Source organism: Macrobrachium rosenbergii, chromosome 55, assembly GCF_040412425.1.
Source record: "Macrobrachium rosenbergii isolate ZJJX-2024 chromosome 55, ASM4041242v1, whole genome shotgun sequence".
Lineage (NCBI taxonomy): Eukaryota > Metazoa > Arthropoda > Malacostraca > Decapoda > Palaemonidae > Macrobrachium > Macrobrachium rosenbergii.
Genome location: NC_089795.1, coordinates 54,381,985 through 54,404,484, shown reverse-complemented (window position 1 = coordinate 54,404,484; position 22,500 = coordinate 54,381,985). Strand labels below are relative to the sequence as shown.

The following is a 22,500-nucleotide window of genomic DNA, read 5'->3' as shown; positions in this document are numbered from 1 at the left end:
CTCGACTTCTGCGTCCGAGGATGCCAGTTCCTGGTCTTCCAAGGGAGGGGTACCATTTCGATCCTCCAGGGTTCATCCTGAGTCAAATTGCAAAGAAGAATCTGCAAAGAAGAAGTTTCGGGTGCTGAGGCTCTCCAGTCGCGATGATCAACTGCATGGGGAATCCTAAATCTCCGGAGGAGGATTCGCCTCATGATTTAGACCCGGCATAGGGCCTTTTCCATTGGTAGCTCAACGTCCGTGGCGGGACGGAGTCTGGCACTGCTCAGTGCTCGCAAGTGGCACTGGCAGCAGTTGAGGGTCAGGCATGCCTGACAAAGGGGTCCGGAGGTGCACTACCTCGCGGACGACTTGTGGTTGGCTGCGGCAGAGATTCCTGCCCCAGCGGGAGATCGTAGCCTCTCTAGAGTTTTGTTCGGGGCGTCCGCTGGGCGTTTCCTTGCTTGGGCAGCCCTCCCAATTTGTGGAGTGGTCTGCCCGCTTGCACGTCCTGCAGCGGTACTGCTCCTCCTGAATCTCTCTTTCGGAGGAGGACCTCTTGGTGGGCCAGCCCTTCGCGATTGGAGAGGGCTGGGCCTGAAAATAATTTGTTTATGCCCTTCCGCGGACCCCTTTGGTGGGCGGAAGGTGGAGGTTTGTCATGGTTGAGAGGTTTACATGGCCTCTGTGGAGGAGGTAATGCGGCTGCGAAGTGGCGTTGGTAACGGCTTCCCAGAGAAGATCCCGACCCAACAAGAAGACCACTCCGGGCCGAATTCCACCTACCACGCCAAGGCGGTGGGGTATCGTGCCCCAAGGTGTCATAACCTGGAGTTGGACAGTGGAACGGTGATGGTGTGGCCCTCTATCCACTTCATTTCCCACCGCGTTTCTTCATCAACCATGGCACTGGCTGGCACTTGGGCCCTAGTGATCAGGCTAATGTCTGCCACAGTGTCTACTGTGACCGGAAGGGTCACTGGCAGGCTAGTGCTCTGAAGAGGGGCCACCGAGATGAACTGGGTTTCCAGTCTCTCGGGGTAAAGGATCCAGTGCGGACCAGCAGCAGAAAATGAAGTGCTGATTAGGTTGACAAATTTGGTGGTGGGGACATGATGTGGACAGGCCGGAGATCCAGCATTGTAGTGGCTAGCAGCCCCACAGGATCTGCACGGGCCTTTGGATGGGCTCGGTGGCCTGCAGTAACTGTTGGAGGAGAGGGCTGAGCGGATGAATCGGGAGCGGAGTTCTGGCTGGTAGGGTTAGGCTGCTTATTAGTGCCGAGTTTGTATCGGCACTCAGCTTCAGCGTGGCCCCCTTCTTGCAATAGTTGCACAGGGTCTTGCTAGGCAGTCCATTCTTCGGGCGAGTGGAGTTCGAGAGGTAGGCCGGAGGATGATTACGCTTCTGAGAGGTGCTATGCGACTGATTGAAGGTTTCCATGAATCAGCCATGCGACAAGCTTCCATAAGTGTGGAGGGCTGTTTATCGTTAAGATATACTGCAAGGGGCCCTGGCACACATTGGAAAAGGTCTTCTAGCATGGTCCGATTGAAAAGATCCTCAAGCGTCGTGCAGGCCAAGGAGTCGAACCAGGCGCGTGCGGACTGGGTTTGTGACATGCCCATTCCGTCCAAGACCAGCCGACTTCCTTGGCAAGACCTCGGAACCGTTGTCTCCATTTTCTGGGGTTATTTCGTAGGCCTTTGTAATGACTCTACGAACTTCCGCCATGTTGCCTCTCTGGCTCTTCTCCAGTGAGCGGCGCTGCCTTGGCTTTTTCCTCCATATGCTTGGCTAGTATTAAGGCTCTCCCGTCTCCGTGGTGCTGTAGTTATCGAAAAGAGCCTCGATCTCCTCCAGCCATGCTTCTACCTCAAATCCTCAGTCCACTTGGGGACTAGGGAATTGATGCTCGAAATTGGGCGTTTGATGCAGCAGGTGTAGAACTGGAGGCTTGATGGCTAGCCATAGCTTGGCATTCTCCATTTTCGCTCTCTCAAGCTCGAGCTCCTTCTCCTTTAGGGCTAACTCAGTTTCCTTGCAGGCTAACTCATGCTGTCTCCTTCTTTTCTTCTCTTTCTTCTTCATATTGCCTTTGCTCGGCGTCATACACCCTTCGTTCTTCTTCATACTTCCTCTGCTCGGCTTCATACTTCCTCTGCTCGAGTCTTTCTTCCTTCTCCCGCTTGGCCAAGTCGTCCACTTGCTCCTTAACCCAGGTAGTAAGTTCCGGAGCGAGGTGAGACCTGCCGCCGTCCCCAGCCCCAGGAAAGTTTTATAATGCTCTGCTGCCATGGTTCTGGTGGGAAAGGGCGTCTAACCGGGTCGAGTGGGCGTACTTGGGCAGCAGGAAGTGTCTTCAATGAAGTGGCACCCTTTCAAAAGGTGGCACTGTAGTTTGGGTGTGCCGTGTACAGGTCACACTGGTGGCACTCAGTATCCCTAGGCACTGGTGCAGGTTAAGTTCAGAAGAACTTTCTCTTCTGTGTTCCCTTTTGGTTTTGTTTTATTTATTTTTCTGGATTCTTGCTTGGTGGCACTTATGGTGCAATGTGTTTTAGGGACCCTCTGCTGGAGTCCAACTAGGCTATATGGGAGGAAAGGCACTCTACACCCCTGCAGAGTGCAACAATCGAATGAGAGAGAAAGGGAAGGTAAAAGAGAGAGAGAGAGAGAGATAGAAAGTAAGCTATTCAAGTGATGAGTGCGGCAAATTATTGGCACTGTGGAATAAAGTGAATTTGGGTTTTTTTTTTTTTTTTTTTCTTAAAGATCCTCGTGAGTGGCTGGTCCCAGTACTGGCCCCTTCTTTTTTCAGAGGGTGAAAACTACTGTTTGCTTCGGTCTGGATAGCAGGCCTCACTCGTGACCGACAGTTTATCACTGTATCGTAATTACTCTTAACTTGTCCTCATCTATTGTGGGACAGAGGTGTTTTTTTTATTTGGCTTATTGTATTCGAATTAATTAGCCTAGTGTCAGCCGTTCTTTCTTTGAAGAGGGTCACGTACACTTAGGTTAGGAATGCTTACTTGAATGACGAGAGAGAGAGAGAGAGAGAGAGAGAGAGAGAGAGAGAGAGAGAGAGAGAGAGAGAGAGATTTTCAATCAGCGAATTTCTTGCTGCTTGAGAACATGTAAACAAAGATTTTATACATGCACAATGGCATGGATCTTAATAAAATGATATAGATGCGTCATCTTGGCTTCCTTAGGGATTACTTTATTATCTTAATTTTCCCGGGAGCCGACGTCACAAAAGTTTATCGTAAAAATTTTAAATTTTCTTTATATTATTTTTATAGTAGGTATTCGTATAGAACTTGTTATTACTCCTAACTAAGGCCTAACTTTCCCTGCCTAAATTATCTTTTGGTTTTTTAGCTAAGATATTAGGAGGTGGGTTCGCTACGAAAAGCAAAAAAAATATATGCCCCAAGAGTGGCGGGGAGCAGAGTCGACGTCACAATAACAAGGTCGTTGAGATGGCGGCCAAGGTCCCGTTAGGCCTAAATTTCAAACAGCCTCGGCCGGCGAAGAAACCCCAAAATGGCCGTTCTCTCACAAACAGTTCGAACAATTTCAAAACAATCGCGCGAACACGGCAGAGGAATCCAAGATGGCGGGTATTTCCTTTTAGCACCAAATTCAAAATAACGCACGAAACAAATGCAGGTATCCAGATTTTACTTTAAATATACCAATCATGCATAGCGTTTTACGTTACGGATGGAAAACTAAATTACCAAACAACTTTGTGTCTTTTGTTATCGTATTCCTCACCCGGAGATTAAACAAAAGAATGAAAAGAGAGATGCTGGCTTGCCTGCGTAAATTTACGTTGTTAACGGTACCTTTATTGTAAAATTACTATTTCAGTTCGTTTGCTACTTCACTGACACGGTTTTTGAATGATTCCGCTACATGCAAACAATAACGATCGGAATTTCCGACGCGATTTCTAAATTACTTTGTGTACATGAGCTGGGCTCCGCGATTCTCGGCCTTTGAATTCGTTACTTGAACGACTTGACTCACAATCCGAACCGCGGTACAATGTCCTTGTCTTAAACGTTATAAATTATGACTCTGCTCTCGACGCACCCTTTCCTACGCTAATTCTGCTACACTTGTTGTATAACTATTCTCTTTACTGCTTAGCCAAACATGCCTCGTTCCTTGTTTGGAAGAATGAAATGGAGTTCGATATCTGACTTTTATTTTTTGGAATTAATAACAATTTTAATTTCCTTTTCTCCAGATTCTTTCTCTAAAATGTACTTTAGATTCTAAGGTCGCCAATGTTACGTGTGAGGTCTTGGTTGATCATGTAATTATTCAATTTACGTAAATTTACGGCCCTGCAAAAACCAGATTACGTAACCTGTCACTGAAGCCAAAAGTTAACCTCAAAGACAGACGTTAATTGGCCAAAGGTCGCCAGTTAAGGGTTATTAACCTTAACAAAGAATAGTTGAGATGAATTTGATTTTAAACGCAATGGTTCTTCCAAACATTCGGACGCGAGGCATACAAAAGCATCGAGATTTAACCTGATTTTGCTTACCTAAATCCCTAGGTATTTTACTGGAATAATGGGGTTGAAAACTAACAATAAAATAATTTGACTTAATCTAGACTTCGTAAACACATATACCCTAAGTGGTGGCTGAAGGAAGAAAACAAAGAAAAATGTGAAATACAGAAAAGTACTAGTCAATCGTGAAGCTTCAACAAGAATCGGACTTACAATGAACGTCGATTAGCTGCTGCAAACGAGGGACCTCAGGAGTCGTATTCTGGCAGTCTTCCCAATTCACTAATTAAGATAGACGTAGGAGAGAAAGTAAATAAAGAATAAAGAATATCGTTGGAACGCGCGAAGGCGTCACCTGGTTCCGTGACCGCTGGGATCTCTCACTGGCCCGCCCGACCTCGCCCGTTCTTCCAGAGGAGGACCTATACCGCCCGGGCAATCCGACCTTGACAAAGGCATCGTCGAATGCATAGAATAAAGCTTAAGGGCCACCATAACTAAGTCATTGAGCGTAAACCTCTCTGAGGCTTAGGTCCCTAATGCCCTAACATATTTTGTTTACAAACTTTCCAGCCTATGCGGCGCCATTTGTCTAAGGCGGTGATTGTTATTTTAAATTGCCTACCCTACCGGCGGGCAGAGATGTTCTCTGTCGAGTCAATTGGCCCAATATTCACTACACCTAACTACATCGAGGGCGAACAGCAGTAATATTTATAAAAATATATATATATATATATATATATATATATATATATATATATATATTATTCCCTTTTATGCATAGTAGCTCTGCGAAAACCAATTACATCATTTAGAAAATTGGGCCAGTGCCCATACCTATGAAAAGACATTCAGTCTCTAAGTCATGAGGTCAACAAACCATCCCACAAGGGTAAGAGGAAAGAAACTGGATTTTGCAACGTTGTGGACAGTTACTTCGGTTTTCCATTACAGATCAAACCATGCCAGCTAATGTCAATGATGATATAAATATACTATCTAATGATAGGTTGCCTGGCTTCTTTGATTTTCACAGTGCAGTGCTCATCTTTGCCATTATATTATTGATACTTTGTTTTATTTAATACATGCATACCTGATCAGTTCCTTCATGGACTCCTACTTCTAGTGCATTAAATATTGTTATAAAAACAAGTAATGCATTTTGACCCATGAAATTATCATCTAGTTAAAATAACATCAACATCAAAGTTATCGAGCCTGTCCTCATTCTGTACCTAAGTCATGTTTCAAAGTTGGTGACTCAGTAATACAGGGATGCCTTATATCACCTGTTCCTCCTGCCTCCTTGTTATTCGTTGGTCTGAAGAGAGAATTTGCCCGAATAAATTATCCAAAACTCTTAGTAGAACGTCATAAATATGGTACACTCTTATCTTGGAATTATATTTTGTAAAAGCCGGATCTCTACTAAATTGTTCCTCATTAAATGAGTCATGTTACAACTTAGCACTCATGGTGGAGATAAGCTGATTTCGATTTTTAGCACAGAACCCACATTCAACAGGAATGCGTAAAGCATAAATTCCTCTTAATGGGTGAGTGGATGAGTCACTGATATCTCTGGATTAACCCAAAAGCCATTTGGTCAACTCTTCCTTAAGAAAAATTAATAACCAGGGTAAAGTTAACTAGATATAATGGGGGTATCCGTTGCTTAATTTCTGAGAGTATGCAAATATAAATTAGTGACAAATTGTTTTAAAGGGCTTAGAGTCTTAAGAAATTTTTCTCCATAAACAAATACATATATGGGCTGCTTATGGGTTGTAGCAAATTAATGTAGCCAACTGTGGGAGTTATGGTAGGTTTACAACTACCAAACCTTTTTCATATTTGAGACGTACTCTTAGGATTGTATTGAAAATGTTTCGGTGGAAGCCCTGCCTAAAACTGATTTTAGAATGCAGTCTTGGGTAGACTACTGGGGAGAGTCCACAAGCTGTTCAGTGAAATAGGGGCGGGAGAGCTGCGTCCTTGACGTACGATCCAGCGTTCTTGCATTACCATGGTTCTAGCCGAGGTTATTTGGTTTCTGTTTTGTGCTTGGAAGTTGGTTGTGTTAAATACAAATTTGGAGCATACCTTTGTAGAAAAATATGCCTCACGAAAACACATGACTTATTTTTAACACTAAGGTCGCCCGTCCGTATTCAGTAAATTTGGCTTTTAACAATAATCCAGTATTGCTGGACCTCTTGAGATGGGTTACTTACAACCAGCAATTTGACAAATAATGACTAAAATCTCCCCTAATCACTGTCATGTGTTGGTCAAAAATTTACTTTTTTAGTTTACCTTCATTCTGTATGCTGTCAGACTGCCCAAACAGTTTTATTATAAAAGGGAAGCCACCTAATCTAAAAATGTTTAACTGCTGTTTTTAAAACTTAATGCCCTTACCACAACATGTAAAATTTGGAGAAACCGTGAATGAAAAGTAAATACAATTTGAATATGTAGGTAACAAGCAGATCAGGAACTGATGCAATGTGAAGTCGTTACATAATACCAGAATTACAATTTTAAACATACCCACTGAAAATTCCGTTGTGAGATAGTAATATAAGCATCAACAAATTACAGGACGGTGGCGATCAAAATTGTTTGCATCTGACCTTCCTTGCTAATGAACTCTGCAAAAAGTAAAGTACGAGCTTCTTTCTAGATGAAACAATATTATCCATGAGAAGCTAGTCGTTGTCGTTATTTAAAAGGACATGAGTAATACTCACTAATTGCTAATTGGGAGCTCTGTCTGTCGAATAATTTATTAAGTAATGAATCCACCTGTCTTTGGAGACCTTTATTGATCGACGGGTGCTTATGATTAGTTTACCTGTAACCTATGCTTAGGCGTCTTCCTTAACAAATGCATTCAGCTGATTCGATACCGCAGTGACACTAGTAATATTTGAAAATGTTGCACTTCCCAAGAATAATTTTCCAACACTTGAAGACATGACCGTGAAAACTTTAGTTCCTTTGACAGGTTTCTCCTATTGAAGACGATAACGTTCTCATTCTAGAAGCATGCCAATGTTATTGATCCTTGCCAAGAAATACAAATCCTCTTTAAAAAGACTGGATTTTAGCCAATTGTGCTGTGACTGTTGAGAAGGATCTCCGCACAGATTTATTACATTTTACTTGAATGTCAGACATTCCACACCGGGCAGCAATAGGCTGGAAAATGTGCACCAAAAAATGGCAATGTATCTATCGCACGTTTATCATTTTGTCATAAATACAACGTTCGATTATTCTCTCTCTCTCCCTCGTTAAATATCCAGTATTTATGCACCTATGACTAGGTCCTAAGATTAATAAGCAATTGTCTCCTTTCCCTTGCTTTTAAAGAGATACTCCATTCCAAGAAAGCTAAATGTAACAACCTGTAAGTAAGATCAGTTGTGATAATATTATCGTTTCATGGTTTCATTTTCCTACTGATCTCTTAATTACGAGACTTTCGTTTTTTTATCAGGTACACAGAATAATGTTACTAAAAATTTTCTAGCACCATGATATTACTTAGAGTGAACATTATTTTACAGCGTGCGTAATTTCACGACTGTAAACAGCACCATCTAGGGAAATCTGTCACGCATGAAAAATCAAAACCATCGTTTCACCAAAACCTATAGTTGGTTTAGTAAATCAGTTATTTATTACCGCTTTCTCGTGTTTTTGTACATTTCATCGTGTAAGCTAATGAAACTCATTTCCAAAGTCGTGGCCCTAGCTATGATGCTGAGTTGAGGGCCTGTCACTCAAGGACCAGATTTCTTGGACCAATAATTCACAACACGGTTTCACCGACATTTAAAACGGTCCCCGTTGTTTGTGTAGAGTGACATAAATTTCTGCGTAATGGGAAACGTCCAGCTTGACAGTGAAGGCCATCCGCCAGCGGAAATGAGAGACAAGGGGAAATCGTTCAGGTGTGACGGGACCTTTGACTTGTCACAAACAATAATCTCCACAGCTGAGGTCACTTACATCAGTTCGCCTCTCCGAATTCATTGTCGAGTATTCTTCAAAGGTCAGGTTTAATCATTATCATTATTTTTTATTCTATTTGTCTAGAAAAGATTGCATCTCGTTTATTAGAAGAGACACATTTAAATTTAAGATTTCCCTGCCTTTCATTTCGTTTTTGAAATGTAGAAAACTCTGGCAAAGAATAGAGAGAGAGCTTTGTTTTGATGCTGTCTTTCATCAGCTTTACCTCTTACTAGTGACAGAATATTCAGTATAAAAATCTGTTATCTAGCTTGCTTAGCCTTAGTATTTAATGAGATGTAAAGTAAAATATCAATGAATGGCGGTTTCATTGGTTTGTTTATATTGGGCGTTAAATATTTAAGTATTTAAAGCCTCAATCATTTTCATCACAAAAATTGACTCAAATCGATGGATCCATTTCCTTTACTCTAGGATTACATTGACATTAAGTTCTTTTCCCTTTATCTCCTCGTATTTAATACAAACATCCTTTGAGTATCTTTAAAGTCTAATCAGGTTTTTACTCTTCAAATGTTCAAGTATTTCAAACAGATGAGCTATGGGATTTTTATGTCGCCGAAGGGCTGGCAGGTCAAACTTTACAAATCGTTTTTCATTTTTTCATTCTAATGTTTAGTAACTTATGAAACAATCTCATTTCCAAATAAGTGACAAGTTTGTAAAACCCGAAGGAATTTTTAGAAAGTTTAATGAGACCTTTCAAAGAAGGGCTGTCTGGGTAGGGGTTGCCAAGGAAGTAAACTAAGCAAGAAATATTATAGGAAGAATCTTAAGTAGTAGATCGTCTGGCCTTCCTTGAACAGTTTCTGACGTCATTTCAGTCCACAGACGTTGACTGGAGCGTATATCGAGATGTTATTTGTGTTCAAGTCGTACATCGATAGAATGATTATGAACTGTATATAATGATGCAGCTACGTGCCATTCAACGTATTAAAGAATTTTTGTCTTTGGTTAACTATACTATAACAGACATACTTTCAGTAAGTGATATATTAAAGATTAGTATAATAAAGAAGTGATAGAATTAAATCAGAAACCCTGACACAGCAACTACTCCTTCTTAACATTACAAATTGTTATTGGAAGTTTCCACCAAAGCAATAAGGATTTCACTTTTTATCTTAAATAACTCTCTGTGTGTCTGATCAAATATTAAAGTGGTAAAGCTAGCATCTTTGAAACTTGCATTAGTCTATCAACATAGAAATTAAGTCTGAACCTTATTGTTTCACTTTGCTCCCTCAAGTTATTAGGTGCTGGAAGTAAAATTCGTCGAGAAGACACAAATTTTTCACTTACTTTTTTTTTTAGTGAGGTCAAATTCTGACTGTATACTATCTTGTTGTTGCCCCTGATCCTCTTGACTTCTCACTCTCAGGCAGGCCTCCTTTTTTTTTTATTTGGCGCTTCTCGTGGTGTTTGCATCTTGAATCAGCAAACACTTGCCTCTAATCTCCAAAATGGTTTTGAATCATTCGGCTGAGTTCCTTTTTCTCCTTTACCCGATTCTGGACAGCAACATTCCGGTAAACACTTTCTGCACTAATCACGATCTGAGGCTGCCTTCTCTGAAAAAAAAATAAAGTAACGTAAACAAAACAAATAAATAAGAAAAACAAACCGCGGAAGCTATGCTCGTCTTGTGAAATTCTCCCCTTTCCGAAAGTCTTGCCGTCATAGCGCCTTCCACTTTTTAATTCTTTCATTTCTTTTTGCTTTTCGCGTCCATCTATCATGCCTATAAGATATTTTAGTAACGTTTTTCTTGTTTTGAGCTTATTTTTGCGCATTTTATGATTCTAATGATTTTTCGTTGCCTTTTCTTACAACTATTCATAACTATTACTTTCAAAATACTTTCCTTCCTCAAACTACTTGACATATTTTTCCCAATAATTTGATCTAAGACAAAAAGTCTTGACAAATGCTTCTAATTTATTTTAAGATGGTTATAATAAAAACTTCCTTAAACTGAATTTTCCTATAAATATTTCCAAGTAAGGTAGTACATTATTTACTCATTTACTTTCTTCTAATCCTTGCTTTAATTTGATTTTTATTATCTAAAACCAACTTCAATGGCCCTGTTATCATGTTTGAAAATATCTCACCTTTAGCAGATTATGATTCACTTACAAAGCACTCTATACTTTTCAGGTGACTAATTGAGTATAAAAATCTGCATATATATATATATATATATATATATATATATATATATATATATATATATATATATATATATATATATATATATATATATATATTAGTATATAAAATTATTCGAGAGAGTTACTAATAATGATAAACTGTCGATCAGAAAAATACATTCTTTTCCACACATTATTAATATGCAAATTATTGGCAATATAGACAAGGGCACCAGTGTTATCAATAACTGGTTTACTTGCACCTTAAGGTAACATTTTATATTCTTTATCACTTAGTAAACTCTGTCTCTTCCAAACTGATGCAAGGTCCGCATATCAAGAAATTAACAAACAGCAATTCCAGGTAACATCCGCAAGAATACGTTTACTTTCAGGTCCTTATGTAGTCATTTGATGCTCTCTCTCTTTACTTGAAAGGTGACATAATTCTCTAAGTATGATCAAAAGTTATTAATATTTTAACGTATTCAGTCATTTTGTTAATCATGAGTGAGAAATGATAAACATAATGATCATTTATGTTCAAGTCTTAGCTTTCGTAATGGAAATAAGACTTTCCTTAAGCTGGTAATAATAGCAGGCATATAGTATGACATGTTTCAGGGTAAATGCATGAAGTATTTTCATATGGTGATGAAGTACCTGCAACCCTTTACTTTCGTTATAAAGATAATAGTTTAGAAAGGATGACCTCCGTAAGGATTGGTGTGTTTATATCACCCAAATCCCCCTGATTAAAATCTTGAACTCCGTTAATAATGTAGGAAAACATACAACTACAATATCAGTTCAAACTTCTCTCATCGAGGGATTGCCGGTGGATGAAGATAAGATGGCTCTCCATTCCAAAACTTTGCCAGCTCAAAGTTGGTTCATGGTTGCGGGATTTGGTGACTTATTAATGAGTTTTTTAATCAGGCAGGAATGATAGCTGGTTTACTTATGAGAAAAGATGAAACATTTGGTAATATTCGAAGCGTCTAACAGTGATATGTCATGCCATAAATGTATTATTTAATGAAAGTTACCAGTGTGCACGATTTTATTTATTCTAACCTTGAGTAATAATATTCATGTGACAAAGTAACTGATGCAAGATTATTTGAGCATATATATTAACACAAAAGCCGGTATACTCATATACGCATTTTGATTTGAGATAATATTCGTGATAGCGAGCACAGTGACGGTATAGGTCTGTTGTGCTTTAGTTGTCACTGCCATAACTTGTAGTATATTAACCATTCTAAAGTTAACAGATGAGATATAAACACTATTTTCACAAGACATCTATAAATTACTACAATATTATTATGGAATAGTCTTGATTTTTTACATATATATATATATATATATATATATATATATATATATATATATATATATATATATATATATATATATATATACAGTGCACATTCCCTAGTCTGAATTCAGTGAAGTAGGAAAACAAGGCTAATGAAACAATTTGGAAATCAAATAAACTGAAATTGCTTAAGAAAGTAAGATCATTCACAATAATGATAAAACTATATTTTAAAAATTTTGTTGATTTTAGTATAAAGTTTAAGTTAAGGAGAATGTTAGGAGTCAGAAGACTGGGTAGATCTAGAAATGATACCACATGGAAAATTACGGAATTCCCATACGTAGATGAGAAAATTTTGTCAGCTGAGCTCCTGTGGGCACCAGAGGAGTTTGAGGACTCACAGTTACTTGGATCATAATGAAAGGGAGCTTGTGTTCAAATGGCATGGTTGCATTCAGAATATCTCCCAGAAAATAACCTTCAAACTAAGTATTACGTTTCCTGTTAAAAAAGAAAGTGAATGTCTTTGGTGCCAATCTTTAACAGTCGTTTAAAATCTTTTTTGATCATGTCACCGAATGAGTTACATATGTAGGCTGGCATAAGTTGGTGGAAGTTTCTTCAACGGTGGTGTTTTCACCAGGTTAGGAAGAAACGGGCAAGAGCAGCATTCATTGTTGTACAAATTTCCTGCCCATAGAGTGGTAGAAAAAAAGCTGCCTGCAGTCTTTCGAGTTGGTCATAGGCAGCACCGGGCTATCCAAGCACTTCATCAAGGGCTGGCATGTCTAACTCCAGGTGCCTGAATGCAAAAATCTTTCCTTTTCCAAAGGGGTATGCCACTATACCATAACCTGCTAATACATGGACTCAAAGGATGACTGCACTTTCTTAGGACTAAATGCCGAATGGTTTTATTGATGTCCACGACATCACCATTCCACTTTCCATTTGAATCTGTACTGTGACTCCCATCACTGAGGATGCAAATGGTCTGTCACCATCTGCTGCAGTCTTCATCGTGTAGCTGCAAATGGTAATGTCTGCCTCAGCACAGGTAACCATTCAGTCATGCTTATTGACAATGTGGATGTTGTGAGGAAGAGTGTAGCCACACAGGGTGTTTTTTAGTAAAATGTTGTTTGTGTCAGTATAAGGAAGGGCTTCGCAACATGGAAGGAGGTGTTTGTGTAACAGCAGCTGTCCAGCATCAACCAGGACTATCTGAAACACGTGGAATTATGACAGAAACTTCAAGACTCTTGATAGCACAGCGTTTGTCCCCTTCCTCCTGGACTCAGTTCAGATTGTAAGATATTAGATACTTCCTGGTTGCACTGCTGACCAACGGCCAGCAACCAAATGAATAGTGTCTCACTTTCTGCCTTTTTCGATATCCATTGACTGAACCTTCATTTTTACTGTTCTGTGGAAGCCACTGCTCAAGGAAGCAGAAAATTGTTTGATCTGCTTACTCCCAATAGCCAGAGCATCTGGTATGCTAACTGTGTTGGGTGGTGCCTGACCATTCTTGATATTGCTCAGACCTTGATGCTACTCATCGAAGGGAGGCATACACTTGGCAATCATCCTCATCTAATACTTTCGTTCCTTCTCCTTCCTTCTTGTGCTTTTTCTTGTCGTGTCCACTACAATTGTTCTCTTCCCCATCTTCATGATACATATTTTCTACAACACTGACAAGGCGGATGCATACGCTGAAACTCTTAATTCATACAGCCACTTTCTCAGAGTTTATAATCCTCTTCATACCTTCAGCACCCTTCCCTCGTTTGATATAGGTCTGTTCACCAAACTGGTCTTCTGGTACTGCAGCCCCACCATCTGTGTGCCTACAAACGGTTTTTTGTCTACTGCACATACCAGTTGAGGTAGCAGGCATAACTGTGGTGACTTGCTACAAAGAAATATGGCAGCATCCAGCACTGCTGGAGGAAGAAGTCATCATTCCATTCTATATACAAGAACATGATGGCCAATGGCGTAGGTTTAATGAGACAGTTAACCCTTAGCCTCGCAGTTGGGTATTATCAAGCTCTCTCTAAGTACTCGGTCATGCCTGGTATGTCTTGGCTTTTTTGCAGTAGAATCTCTCGAGCAATATGGTAGTGATTAGACATTCTACCCATAGATCCATGCTCTCCCATTTAAAATGCTAGTGATACAAAAAAATATGAATATGAGAAATTCCACACCAGAAGCCCAGGAAATTCATGAGAGTCGGTATCATACCAGGGGAAGTATAGAGTCTTCCAGCACTGAGGATCATTCCACTGGATAAGGCATGCAAACATAGTTGGAGGTCAACTGTTAGGTGAATATACTGCATCCCAAAAGTTTTGAATGTCAATTCAAAATACACACGTGTTATCAGAATAGTGTCTGTCCGTGACCACTACCAGGACTACAATGCCTATATGCCGATCAGACTAGCTCCTCAAAATCTGAAAACAGCAAATGCTTATCACTTAAAATGATACAGTGGCATTAAGAAGCAATGAGTGTCCTGTCCCCAGTTGCAGAATCATAATTTCATATATGCAAATTAACCTTTAATCTATCCAAGCAGTTTTACACTGATTTGATTCACATTCACCATGAATCAAACAAATTCAGAAATGGCTTCAGCACCCCTGAAAGCCTATAAAAACAGATATTAGATGCCCCATTAGGATAATTACAAATCACAACTGAAAAATGCTCGTAATCCAAGGAGGTGGCAGCTGCCCTTTTGGATTCTGAGAAATGCTCAATGCTGCCGCAGCAGCGACCAAGTTATTTTGAATTTCTTATATATAAAGAACTTATTTCTACCAAAAAACTTTGCAGGAATTAACACTGCAGAGCCAGCATTTTGGCAACTTGTCTATATAGGATGAGTGATGGCCACTTCAGAAATTGTACCACCATTACAGTGTAATGGTTAGTACACCAACAACGTGATTTAAAGGCTAAGTAAGAGAATGCTGTCCAGTCTAAGTCTATTAAGCGATTTTAATTTGTACGAAATAGAATGAAAACTTTTGACCTAAAAATGCTTTGTGGAAAAGGCAAAATTGTACAGTTTTATTTCTGAGCATGATGTAAAGCTCTAGTTTACCTGTCAAGTGTTTGCATATTGTTGAGATATAAGATTACATGAGAACTGGATAATACACAGTACGCTAACTCAGAATATCATGGAAACAAACACAAGTATGAGCGGTGTTATGGTTCTACTGTCATACTGGCTTTCGACCTGTTGAAATAAAGATTGGTACATGATAGGAAAAGAAATTCGAATATTTTTAAGGACGTTATAATAGGGAGTTATTTCTAGGATCACTAGCGTCTTCTAAATTGCTTTTCAGTAAAGTAAATGCTTGCACAGTGATTGGAGGTAAAATGTAAAATCTTTAACCTGGAGACCATAACAGCCAAATATTTCTCAATAATTAATCTCTTTTTATGGCACTGTATGATTTATGCAATTTCATATTTTTCTACAAAGCTTTCATTGATAGACTTCATTAAATATACTCGTCTAAAAAACTATTCAGAACATTTTCTACACAGTTAACAGAAATGCTGAGGTAGAATGTTACATAAATGAATATAATCTTAACGCGGGTGGTGGCATCCAATTAAATTTATTACTAGAGCATTCATAAGAAGGGCTACCTTTGGGGTTCATTTCTGAATAGCACAAATGAGCAACATACTTGTGGTGGAAATGTTACTTCGATTCCGGTCGAATGGAGTCAAGAAGCCTTTCCGGTGGCTGGTATCGTTAACCAAACACTTTACTTCATTTAGTGGTTTTCCTGGAGAGGTCTACGAAGAGTTCTAGTTTTTCCAAAACTTCACGATTCCCATTTGGATATATGACTTCCATTGCAAAAGGTTAATCAGTAATATTACTGAAATTAATTTTCTTCACTTAATATACAAAAATAATCATTGCCCAGTAACATCTTGTGGGTTGTCAAGAATGAAACAACGTTTTTGGTACCACAATAAGGAGTTTTTTTAACGACTTTTGGAATCATTGCAATAAACTCAGAGATATTAATTTGGTGTGAGACGGAAAATACTTCTTTATTTGACTTGCAGCGTCACAGAAATGTTCCTAAATTCTATTCAATGCTATAAAAAGAGGTTCTCATGTTTTAACGTAATATTTATTTTCTTCACCTCTTTTTACCGTTAAGGAAAACACCAGAGGAAAAAACAGTTATATGAATTTCACTTCTAAATGAACTCAAATGTCACTTTTTCGTTTATGCTTACATTTACCAAGCACACCAGTTCCATCATCAATTACTTTTTCAATATGAAAATTTGAATGAAATGCTTTTTTTTGTATTCATGGGGCCAATTCATTTAATTTGCCAAAGAAAATATTTATACTTTCATTCCATGCCCAAATACATATTATGTCGTCAACATGCCTGAACTGTATTACATTGCTTGGATGGTTTTGTTTACACGTTACCCTCAAAAGATTTCGTAAAAAAAATTTCCTTAAACTTGGAATAAAGAGTTAGACATGGCCATAACCAAATTTTAAGAGTAAAAATATCCAATGAATTCAAATTTACATTCTATTACACATTTTAATCAGTTCAATCATGGCATTCGAGAGAATAGTACATCCAGGTAACAGATCATCTATATGTCATTTTGTGAGCAAAGATATCACATCAAAACTCACAAACCTGAAATCCACTATTAATTTGTGCATAATTTCACTCATTCATCAAGTCTACATTATTCTTTATGATCATAGCAGGAATCACTGCAAAATCTTATGTTAATATGGTCATCAGATTGGTTGATTTTACATTTAGCTGTGAATGGATGAGTTTGGTTTATTTCTTCCTTCGATCCTCAAATGTACAATTTTTTGCTCGTGTGGTATGGTGGCTTGATTACAGAAAAAAATAAGCTATGCAATTCTTTAATTGATAGGACGTACCTCTACTAAAATCTACTGAAATGAAGTGATGTAAATCAAATTAGATTATCTTTACGTAAGATTTCGCTCCCAAGTATATGTACATATGTACGTATGTATGTATGTATGTATGTATTTTAGACCTCAGATAACTTACAACCAGTGTGTATATCTTATTATCCTTCACGTAATGACCTGGAATAATCGAAAAGGTCCATTCAGACAAGCAATTGTATAAACGAAAAAATAGAGACGATGTATCTAAAATGGAAACCAAAGTATTGCATGGTCTTTAATATAAACCGATAACCCTTCCCTTTAAATCGCATCTAAAAGTTTTTCCTTTCTTCTCTGATGGACATAGAACCGTAATCACTTCCTTGTCAGTTGAAGCACTCTCAAGTGAACTCTCATTTTCAAGGGCGGTCCTCTCTTAGCACCCATTTTTTTCCATTTTCAGAAGATAGGAAGGAGAGGGTCGTCAAAATATATAGGACGAATCGTAGGTTGGAATGAGCAGCGGAGGGACTGAACTGGAATATATCCTTTTCATCATATTCTTAGCATAAAAGAAGTACAAAAGAGCTCCTGGGGATGATTCTTTCGATTAATGGGCATGGCGTGGTGCTAGTAAGCTCATGCCGAAAATGCTCCCAGTAAACGTAAGGATAGCTCCATATGGAAACAACCTTTCAATGGGAAAAGGCTTCTCAACTAAAAACAATTCATAGATGCACTGTGCGTGCATGTGTGCGTATGTGACTGAGCCTTCATGCATCTTGCAGCCTTACCAAGGTAACTGAGTCCCAAACATATACATAACGTAATTAGTAGACTTCCCATTACATAGCTGAATGCGTTTTCTGTTTTGGGGAAGTGTAACAAGCATTTTTCTATAACACTAGTAAAGTAACTGCAATTTTCTACGAATTTGTGGCTTCAGAACACGATACGTAACCGGTACCTGCCGAGCTGTTGTATGTTTCATAGGAAATATAAGTCCAAATTTTCAGCGATAACAATGTTATCTATAATTTTCATATGTCACATGTACTGTTGCTGCACAAGCTTACAATATGCAGACGTTTTATGAAGTTATTTGCATATTCTAGAAAAGTAAAAACAACAAAATAAACAAACAGATGTTTTTATGCTTCACACAGTTATTCACCGGTTTAAGCTCATATATTTATCATTTTCTAAAAGAAAGATTGAACACATTTAGGCAGTACAAAAATAAGAAGAGAAGAATTTGAGGAGGCTTAAAAGTTCCATAGCATATACTGAGTCCTTCACTATGAACTGGATCCAGATTTTTCAAAACTGCATCTGATATCCATAGCCCCGATTAGACATAAAAATTACTTTGTAAAGTTATGTAAAGGATGGTCTCCGCCTCAGTTGGTGTGAGATATATTTTTCATACCAAATTTTTCCATTAATTTAGGCTTATGAGCTTTCCAGGTTAGGTATGTGGCAAAGATTAAGACTAAAAATTTTGTTGTTTGACTTGTGGGTTTGTGGTAATCTAAAATCTTTAACTCAAGTTCTTCATTTTTTTCACTGTACATTTTATAAAACCCTTTTTTTTTTGAATTAGAAACCTACTGATGAGGCTTACGTGTCTACTTTGATTATGGCATTATTGGTGAACGGTCAGCATGACTCATGCTTGATGTTGTGAAGTATGTAACAAAATCCTCCATGTATATATTAATTGTTATTCCAAGCGGTAATTGACCACTGATATGATTAATTGCTAGTGTAGGGTGCTACTGAACACTTCTTTGCGGTAGCCCGTTTCCAAGTAGGCTACAGTATTCTTTGAATGAAAATCTTCAGCTCGCACCTGAAAGCTCAGGGTCTGTCAGAAAGTTTCCAGCGAAAATTGGCAAGTGACCACATGTATTATTTTTAGTTTTCTGTCAAAGAAAACTGTTGAGATGGCTATTTGTCTGTCCGTCCTCAGATCATAAAAATGACTGAGGCTAAAGGGCTGCAAATTGGTGTATTGATCATCCACCCTCCAATCATCAAACAAACCAAAGCGCAGCCCTCTATATTAGCCTCAGTAGTTTTTATTTTATTCGAGGTTAAAGTTAGCCATGATCGTGCGTATGGCACCGCCATTGGTGCCAACAACACAGCCACCACCGGGCCGCGGCTAGATTGTCATGGGCCGTGGCTGAGAGTTTCATTATACAGTACGCTGTACAGAAAACTCGATTGCGCCGAAAAAACTTCCGCGCAATTTTTACTTGTTTTTCTAGAAATTTATCTACACCATCGATATGTTGTCTATACAGTATACCAAGCTGCTGATATACATGCATCCTTACCATGAGTTGTTGTGTACCCTGTTTCCTGAGTTCTATGTTTTATGAAGCTTCTCATTGTATTTATTAGGCTATCTTTTGTTTGTTAAGTTCCTGATTTTATTGTAATGTTCAATAAAGCGTGTTTTACATCCTCATGTGTCATTACGTGTACCTGTTTCTTGTTTTTTCCCTTCGAATTTTTGTTGTGGTAAGTACTGGTCTAGGGTTGGTCGCATCTCATATTACAGTCATTTTGATCCATGGTTCCTTTTCTTCTAGTAAATCTTAAAGGTAGTACCTCTGTTAACTGAGCTGTTTACTTATTTGATTTGTTTCTGGCTGATGGTTGTTGTCTTTTTGTAGTTTTATTTTGTTTGGACAGATGGATTAGTTGTATTATGGTCATTAGTATTTTGTTTACAGATTTTATCATGAGTTCCTTTGATGGTCTCTTATTCTCCTGAAGTTAAGAAACATTATTTTAGTGATTTACTTCTTATTCTTCTAAGAATAAGAGAATATCAATGGAGGTACAGTAAAAGGAATGAAAGGGGTTGCAGCTAGGCACCGAAGGGACGCTGCAATGAACTTTAAGTAATATCAACAGTGCACCGCGTGAGGTGCCCTGACGGTATTCAGTTTTGATAATCGTGAATAGCATATTTAATCTATTAAAACACTTACTGAAATCTCCCCAGCTCCTCTCCCAGAATATAAAGATATCATCTACTGTACATGGTAACGTGTAAAAAAAACATACTGTATTATCGATTCTTCCTGAGGTTTATCTCACAGATCCTTAGGGAACTGCACCGTGGCCTCACGAGGGCTGCCATCCTAGAGTTTGACATAATTTTTGGATAGACCTGCTATCCAAAATCTCTCTAGTTTAGTGGAAACTGCATTAAATTTGATTTTGAACCATTACGACTAGAAGAGGGGGCCCATAATCTGAATGGTTTTCTGTGTCACCACCAAGTGTTTTACTCTGCCTGATTTTCCGGTCGATGATGAACCCATTCTTTGTCCTTAGATTTTTGCTTTCATACCTTCAGTCTGGGACCTTTCCATACTCTCACCTCTCTCTCTCTCTCTCTCTCTCTCTCTCTCTCTCTCTCTCTCTCTCTCTCTCTCTCTCTCTATATATATATATATATATATATATATATATATATATATATATATATATATATATATATATATATCTAATATCTATATACAATAACCATGTATAGATACAATATATAGATATATATATATACTGTATATGTGTATATATATATATATATATATATATATATATATATATATATATATATATATATATATATATATATATATATATATATATATATACTCATACATATGTACGTTTATAATTATAGTACTCAATTTCATCTCTAAAAAAATACTAATTACGTCAGTTGTAACTTTGTTCCTCTGTTATTCTTTTACTTGTTTCACTTTCTCTTTGTTTCACTTTGTTTGGTTTTATGTACAGCTCTCCACGGGGATAATTCTCTTTCTGGCGGGCCCTTGTATGTTTTCAAAATAAGGTGCTTCTTATATTTTATAATTGTCTTTCAGTGTTTTCTCGTCAGTATCGTAGCTCCTGCAAAACAGTTGAGTCTTTAGTTCTTTTTTAAATCTGCTTTCTTCTTATTAAATTGCATTGAAGATTATTAGTCAAAGCCATGAACCGTATTATTTTTCACCTTTGACACATATTCTTTATATACTCTGCACTTATTGCCATCATATTTTTTATGTTTAGTATCACTATGACCTTTCTTTAAACAATTTTTACACTTGAAGATGTTGCTAGCACATTCATTTGATTTGTGAGTTTCACCACATCTAGGGCAAGCTTGGTCATTTCTACAATTTGTTGCGCTGTGACCAAATTCCTAACATTTACAGCATTGATAGGGCATGTAACAGTCGCATACTTTGCAACGGCTATACAGTGTACACAATTTGTCACCTCTATCATAGATAGCCTTTCGCGTTTGTGGCGTGCATTTGATGATACAGTGTTTATATTTGTCATCTTTGGCTATCATTTCCTTTACAATTTTCATGTCGTCATTTTCAGAAATGAGGTTACCTATCCATGGATTTTTCTTTACAATGTTATCGACAATGTCATCTTCATCCTTCGGGACATGGACTACTTTTATTTTTGGTTTAAGTTTACCTTCTCATTTACTGATATATTGTAGATATTCTGAATCTCCATTTTTGCCCCTTCTAAGTTTTTCCTGCCTGGATATCTTACAAATAAGTGTCCATCTCTTGTTGTTTTAACCTGTTCAACTGGCGCCGTTATTTTACTCATGATTTGTCTCTCTTCATTAGATGCTGTGCTCCCTTCGTTTGTAGATTTGATCAGAAGCACTTTTTTTGTCTTGAGTGATTCAGCATAAGTTTTTGTCCATGTTTGTCATGGTCTTTCCATCTTTATCAACATTATCAATTTTGTTTTGGATTTCATCTATGTTGATCATTAAGTCACTAGTTTTCTGAGTCGAATCCTGAATCAACTTTGTTAATATCTCTGTTTTCTTTTATTTCTTCAAGTTCATCTTCAATGAGTTTTTTGTGTGTTCTTTGTTCAGGCCTCTTGCAGTTACAACAGATGTACAATATGTTATCACTACGAAGTATGGGTATGTATCTGACCTCGATGCCCAAGCATTCACAATGAAACCATACGTCACACATTTCACAGCAAGTTCCTTCCTCATCAACTTCCCCAGAGAAATGTCCGCAGGTTGCTGACTCTCTCTCGATTTGGGTTGACTCATCCTTCTCTAGTGTTTTATTTAGTGTTCCATCTTTACGTGCTGCTTCGATAATTATGAGATAATGTTCGTATGATAGTTTGATCTTCCCTTTCCTTGATTTAATTTCTACAGCATTTATTTTCTCTTTCCTTTTCCTCATATTCACTTTGAATATCGCGCAAGTCAGGCACTTTTCACAGAGCACTTCACAGACACGTCCTACCCGCACGAAAGCTACTCAACGTCATCATAAGAAGTGGGCTTATCATGAATAATCTTAATGATGATAATCATATCCATGCAAAAATTAGTTTGTTATAGACTTCATTTCCTAACACCTCTAAATATCTGAAGCAATATTCATGTATTTTACTTTTATGTAAA

At 38.1% G+C, this 22,500-nt stretch overlaps 2 protein-coding genes across 3 annotated transcripts in view; one reads left to right on the top strand and one right to left on the bottom strand.

The window, feature by feature from the left end:
- Positions 1 to 22,500, bottom strand: part of Gycalpha99B (guanylate cyclase 1 soluble subunit alpha 2) — a 1,063,824-nt gene that overhangs the window by 830,243 nt on the left and 211,081 nt on the right. Inside the window, exon 5 of the mRNA XM_067098553.1 lies at positions 9,875 to 10,143. The gene's annotated coding sequence lies outside the window, so the exon portion shown is untranslated. The remainder of the gene's footprint in view (positions 1 to 9,874; positions 10,144 to 22,500) is intronic.
- The window catches only part of Gycbeta100B (guanylate cyclase soluble subunit beta-1-like), a 527,150-nt gene that overhangs the window by 372,247 nt on the left and 132,403 nt on the right, over positions 1 to 22,500 (top strand). The window lies entirely within an intron of this gene.